The sequence below is a fragment of the Otolemur garnettii genome, unplaced genomic scaffold, assembly GCF_000181295.1.
Source record: "Otolemur garnettii isolate 467f Iridium unplaced genomic scaffold, OtoGar3 scaffold00129, whole genome shotgun sequence".
NCBI classification, from domain to species: Eukaryota; Metazoa; Chordata; class Mammalia; order Primates; family Galagidae; genus Otolemur; species Otolemur garnettii.
The window spans coordinates 5,798,288-5,805,476 of record NW_003852524.1 but is presented as its reverse complement, the minus strand read 5'-3'; positions in this window follow the sequence as shown (position 1 = coordinate 5,805,476).

The window sequence follows — 7,189 nt, the reverse complement described above, 5'->3', positions numbered from 1 at the left end:
TCATGTTCACTTTCATATTCATACACCCTTTCAGAGATAGAAATCCGTCCAGAAAACTTCAAATGCATTTGTTATATGAGAATTGGTGAAGATTAGATTAAGCATGGGAAATGACCTTACGAAAAGTTCTAACTCAAGTTGTTCGTTTATTTGTTGAAACAGAGTGTGACGACCTTGACTGCGTTGATGCAGAAGTCCTGGGTTCCAGGGACCCTCCCAACTTTGCCTCTGGGTTAGCTGGAACTACAAGCATGAACTGCCATGTTTTGCTCTGACTCCAGTTGTCTAAACTGGTTTTCTAACCTCTTACCATTTTCCTGCCTTTGTTTCTGCACATATTCTGTTCATATCCAAATGATATGATTATAAGAACCTCAAAGGGAGCCAAATATGCTAGGTAAATGATGTTTTAATTAACTTTTTATCGGATAAGAGTGAAGAGCTCGCCAACAGTAGCAGCTTAGGTTATCGGATAATTCCCCTAATAAATTGTTTTCCATAAGATTCATGGCTATAGATGCAAATTTCAAACTCTTCAACTCTCTAAACATGACTCGATGCTGACTTTGAAAACATAGGATTATAGTATACATTGGAGCCATCAAGAAGAACAAACCTTTATCTTCTAAAAATGTCTGCCTGCTTTCTGCTATGTGAGGATGGGGTATGAAGAGATGTTTGCACTCTGCAATCAGGACGACAATCCTCACCAGAACCCCGCCAGGCTGCCAGACTGATCTCAGACTTCCAGCTTCCATAACAGAGAAATAAACTTCTACTTTTATAAGCCATCCAGTCCATGATACTTTATTACAGCATTCCAAATGAAGCAGCAACAGTTATAATAATACCTTACTTTATGTTTATTCTCTTAATTATTAGCGTGATTTAGAGTATTTATTTCTCATATTTTGGGGTTTGTTGTGGTCACTTGGTTAAGGGGACAGATAAAGAGCAGTAGCCACTGAATAGAGTGTGTCTAGATTTGCAAAGGCAATTAACTTCATGCTACCTGTAATAATGTCTGCAGAACTTTTCCTGATTCCAAACTGTATTTCAGTAAATATTCTGAAGAGAAGGAATAAGAATATAAATAAGAACAATGGCACAAATTTTGTTACACCTTTATAAAAATGCTTTCCTAAAGTCCTATGAGTTGATGGATGTGCATTTTCCTTCCTTTCATCAATCATAGAGGTGCGTATGAGTTAGTGAGGCTGACATCTTCCCTATCTCAGAGAGACTTCCAGAGTAGGTATTATTTTCATCTAATAAAGATCAAAATGTTATCAGATTAGTCACATCCAAACTTACTGGTTTGCCCTGTACTATTGACACACAGTAGCGTGTACATGGCGTGCACTCACTGTGTGTGTATATATCCATGGAGAGCTTGTTACCAAGAACTCTATCACCTTCAAAATCGTTATTGAAAACATTTAGCTCCTGACTACTTCCTTCTATTTTTCAAGATTACTTATTCTAATGTTGTCACTGCAGCTATTATCCTAACACTGTGTGTCGTCTCATTTGCTGAAGCTACGCCTTTTAACATTTGCCCACACTTGTCATGTTCTTCCTTTTCTCTTTCTCCAACATAAAGACAACGCTGCGTCATTCTCTTGCCCCACTCTACATTTCGTTATATTTGCCTGGAAAATCTCTAGTCCCTAACCCTAATGACTGAAATCAGATCATTTACTATTTAACAATTATACTCAGGAAGAAGAGTAAAAGAATAGAAAAATGGAAGGAGCTCTGCTCACTCTTTTCATTTGATATGAATTGAGATTCTTATAAATCTCAATTGCTTCATTCTTTCTGCTATGCAGTCCTACTATTTTTTTCCAAATCAAGGAGGTCTTAAAACCTCTAAATGATCATTCTAACATCTCCTCCCTTCTTTCATCAAGCTGATAGTCTGCCGTCTATTTTACAGAAAGTAGAGCAACGAAAGAAAAAAAATCAATTTTCATCAACAACTGTTCCCAATTGGCCTGAACCTGTCAGTGTTCTCGCTTGTCACAAAAGACCCCCCACTATACGGCTCTTTACCTGTACTCAATATAAGTCTCATGTCTCTGTGGTTAATGGTATAATGACCATTATGTTGATGATTTTTTACAGGGTTGATATGAAGCATAAGTCTTGATCATAACTTATAGGCAGTAATTTCCCAAATTACTTTTATTAATTAGAAATGGAAAGATAGTAATTTGATAGAGCAGAAGTCATACAGACACCACCTAAACTGAAACAGGTCACCAATAATGGGACAAATACAAGTCATGTGCTTCCTGTCATTATGCTTAGAGAAGGACAAGATCTGTAAATCTTCAGCATTCCTACCACAGACCTCTAACTTGAATTTTATCATAATAAAATATTGGACAAATATAAATCGAGGGAAAACCCAGAAGTACCGAGAGCATCAAAGATAAGAAAAGACTTAGGAACTGCTCCAGATTAAGGATATTAAAAAATTTAACATTGAAAAGCAAGATAAAATCCTAGATTGGATCTAAGACCATATTTTGCTTATAGCATTTTCCTTGCTATAAGTGACAATACTTGTAACAAGGGGAAAATGGGACACGTATCAATAAAGTCCTTAAATTCCCTAAGCATATCAATATAGACTTAAAGGCTTTAAAATGTTACCAGAAGATTTGACAGGTTTTTAATTTATTTGCTTCAGTATGCAGAAGCTATGGACCTGATTCTGCAGGAAAAATATATATACAGAAATTCACCATTCTGCATTCTCTGCTATTTTACTTCAAAACCATTCAAGGAAACTTTCAAACGTATGGTTTTAAGTATGCATGCTTTACACAGAAAATTGCCGGAAACATTTCACTGTTACTTGTGAAACCATTGTGTTTATATACATAAACCAGGAAAGGTCTAATTGCGATTTGCATGGATTATTTACAGTTAAGTGGCCTATGAAAAAAATGTGAGCCCATAAAAATGCTATTGTGTGCTCAAACCAATCTGTCTTGCTTATTATAATTGTGTCTGAAAATATGGGTTTATAGATTTTAGGAGCGTAGGCTTATAAATGTATCTCAAAACAAGCACAAAGGTTGTTGGAATAATCTGTTAATTAAATGTTTAAAAAATACGTCATATAAAATGTTTTATTTTGTTAAGAAAACTGGGTTTCCTATTTCCCAAAGGCATTTCATTACCAAGGTGTACTTTTGAAACAACTAAGATAACTTTTCTTCTGTGGAACAATCTGCTCTCATTTTACCTGTTATCATAGTGGTTAAAGGGATCTAATGCTGGTAACCAGCTGGGAGTTAATGTTGCTTTTTTATTATTATCTGGTTGTGCAACACCTATATTTGGGGCATTTAAAAGTAGCAGATTCTGGGTTGGTGAAGAGGTGGAGGTCGGGCATAGTGGCTCAGCCACGGAGGTCATGAAGGTTCCACGTCCCTTCCCACATACCCTGCTTCTGGCACATCTTCCTCTTGGCTGTTTCTGAATTATACCTTTTGTAATGAAACGTGTCAAATCCATGGTACATGAATTCTTTCCTTACTGCTTTGAAAGTTGAAATAGGTCAGAATTATTCAACATGTTTGTGTGAAATTGGTGCAAAAATGATAGAGCTGAATTTCAACGATTAATTTTAATTCTTTGAAACAGAAGAAAAAAGAAAGAGTTCACCCAGCTACTTGGGAGGCTGAGGTGAGAGAATGGCTTACCAAGAGTTTGAGGTCACTGTGAGCTGTGACACCATAGCCCTCTCCCAAGGGCAACACAGTGAGACTCTGTCAAAAAAAAAAAAGGGTTCAGGTGGCCCCAGTGCTACTTAACTGCCGTTTGTCAGGGAGCCACCGGATATGTGGATATGGCACTGATTGTCTTTAAAGTTCAGGGATTCTGTAAAAGAAAAAACAATTAGAACAAACAGTTATCAGTGAAAAAAAAAACTGATTTGGAAACAAATCCCACCCGACGTTTGGGATGCTGGCATCCACAAGTGTTAGCTATACTCGTGGAAAGACATGACAAACTGTTCCATTTCCAACATATGAGGGATGAGTCAAGTTTCACCACGAAGTGAATAATTCATCTGCTAGACTAAAGTATGTGCTTCTTGGTGCCATACACAAGTCTCCAGTAAACGGAAAAGATGCTGTTCAGTTTGATCAGCAAGCTATTAAAGATGAGTTGTGTCATCAGAATCATTCATATGTTCATTTGTATGCTTGCTGTGAACTTGGCTATTTTCTGTGAGCGAACTCAGAAGCCAGCAAGAGATAGAACTCTATTTCTTCAAGCAAAGGAGCATTTCTCTTGCTACAACTTTGAAAACATAGTGAGTGCATATTTATATCCATGGTGCTGAGGGCTCTCAGAGGAAGTTTGTTCCCCAGTGACACACCCAAAATTCTCACTGAGTCCCTCCCCACCTAGGTTCTGCTCCTTAAAAATAAAAGCAGAGGACAAATCTCTTGTGAAGATTATTCTTTCTTCTGAAAATTACCCCTGCTAAAGACACATTTTTTTTCCAGTGAAGGCAAGTAAAAATCTCTTATTTTAAAAATATCACAAAAAAAGGAATAATAAGGATGCTAAGGATGACTAATCGCCTGCAGAGATAGTTAACTTATTGAAATAGTTTAGTTTTGTGATTTATTATTTTAAAAATAAAATCAAATAAGTGCTCAAAAATAAAAATACAGAAAAAATCTCAGCCTATTCACACTCAACGAGAACAGAGGAATGAGACACCGAGACCCTCTTGCCTCTTATTTATTTTTTATTTGCTTGTTTCAGTGTTAAAATCAGAAGGCTCTATCCAACTCTTGCATCTGGCTGCTGGAAGTTGTCATTGCATGAGAGACTGTAAGTTATAAAAATCCTTAATTACTTTAACAGCTCTTATCTGTGACACAGTCTAGTGTCACTTTTTAAAAAGTTTATGCTATTTTTTTTCTTTAAAAGAGAAAGCAAATGGTTCTCTTTCGGCAGCTAATTCCCTTATTATGATTATATTTATCTAACAAGCATTTTTTTTTTTAGCTATTATTATATCTAAAATCCTGCAGTAAGCCTGTCAACACGATATGCCTTCATCTCCATTAAGAAATACATAAATTTACAGAAAAGATACGACAGCAAACAGGATCTCCGAATATAGGATGAACAGAGGATAAAGTGCAAATATGACTCTGAAGATACTTTGGAACTTTGCTTTGCAGTTTTGACCTTGTTTCATGCAACACTGCAGAAGTCCATGTTTCTGTTAAATGATGAAAAAAGAACAGAAACTATGTGAACTTATGTGAAGACAGATGCCAAGGGGATACAAAAAAAAAGCCAAGGCCGGGCTCTAGTGGCTCATCCTTTTAATAACTTTGAGAAATAATTTATGCTTTTCTGATGTTAGAAAACATGATTACAACAAAAGTCAATATTCAATTATGCAGAGAAGAATATTCAGACAATAAACTTTAAACTGAGATGCAACTTCTCTGGAAGTACAGTGAATCTGTCTTGATATTCAGTGAAAGCTTTAACTGGAATAATGAGATGGAAAATATACTTGAAAGTTAAATCTAAATTAGCCAAATCCTTTATAATCTTTAGAAAAACCTTAACATGCAATGTGAAATTCTTTTTTTTTTCTTTATTGAATGGTAACTGTGTACATTAATGCACTTGCAATGTGAAATTCTTATACTCACTGAGAACATTTTAAATAGTTTCAGCTTTTGAAATGCACGTACCCCATAATCCCCCACTGTTCAGAAGCAGGTGGAAACTACCTCCACCGCGTCTTGGCTGCCTCTTCCGTGGGATCCTCTGAACAAGTCTTGCTTGTGTCTCTATGAGCCTACGCTTTTTGCAATAGGCACCTTAGGTCCAGTAAGATAATTATAAGTGACAGACAGGTATGCTTCTCCGAGAGGATGAATTTAAAATTATTTTCTTTTAATGTACAAAAGTCCAACCTGCTCTCGTAGATTTTTCTTTCCACCATATTTCTCCACCTATCCTCTCTTTCCATTATTATGAGACACATAGATCGTCATCTGGTCTAATGCAGAACTTATAGTTTGTGGGTGTTTCATATTTTCTGCCTCTCTTGATGAACCCGCACTGGAACCAGCATTTAATTTAAATTTTTCAAATGTGAATTTAATGCACTCTGCTGATTGGAATTAAGTGAAAGCAAACAAAAACCCTCAAAATCACCTCTCACTCTCTCTGTACTTACATATTTCTTTTCTTACTCCGACACTGGGTGCTTTGCCCACACCCTCGAGTTCTGCACTCTTTTCCTGCCCATAGTGCTTTTTCTGACATCCAACATGGTTCAGTAAAGTCCTATATTATTTAACCTGCAACAATGGTATCAATAACAGCTAATTATTTTTTGAGAGCATTCTTTGTACTAGGCGTCTAAGAATATTTGATAAACTTTATAAAAAGAAACGAGGGTAATTTTACAACACAAATGTTCTACAGACAGTAAGAGACAGTGCCTAGAATGGAGTCATTTTTCTGTACTGTGCCATCTCACCTTAGTTTATAGTGATGGATTAACTTTCCTGGACCTACTCATTCAATTCTTAATTTGATTATTAGTTGTAGTAAGGAGAGACTGGCTTCAAATCCTGTTTTCAGAATTTGAATATTTGTTGACTGTGCAAGACTAACACAGCTGTATAAATATATAGAACACAGGTGAGGTAAAACCTCACAGCAAATGTTTACCCACATCTAATACTTGGAATTAATTATGCTAATCAAACAGTTATTTGTGATGCAAAAGAGTAAATCAACCAGTGTCATCTCATTTCCTTGGTATTATTCTCTATAGTAAATTAATTCTCAAAATCTGAATTTTCTAAATGTGTTTATTTATAATACAATACCTACTAATCTTCCAATCAACCACAATTATTGTGAAACTATGAAAATGTCATTCAATTGTCTATTGAATCATTATTATATTAATAAGCAAACTAAGCTTTATTTAACCAATTGTAAAAATTATAACAGTAGGCTCAGTGCCCCTACAATACTGGTTACAGTAACAGCGGCATACACCAAGGGTGACGGGTTCAAACCCAATCAGGGGCCAGCTTAACAACAATGACAAACTACAACAAAAAAATAGCTGAGCATTGTGGCTGGTGCCTGTAGTCCCAGCTACGTGGGA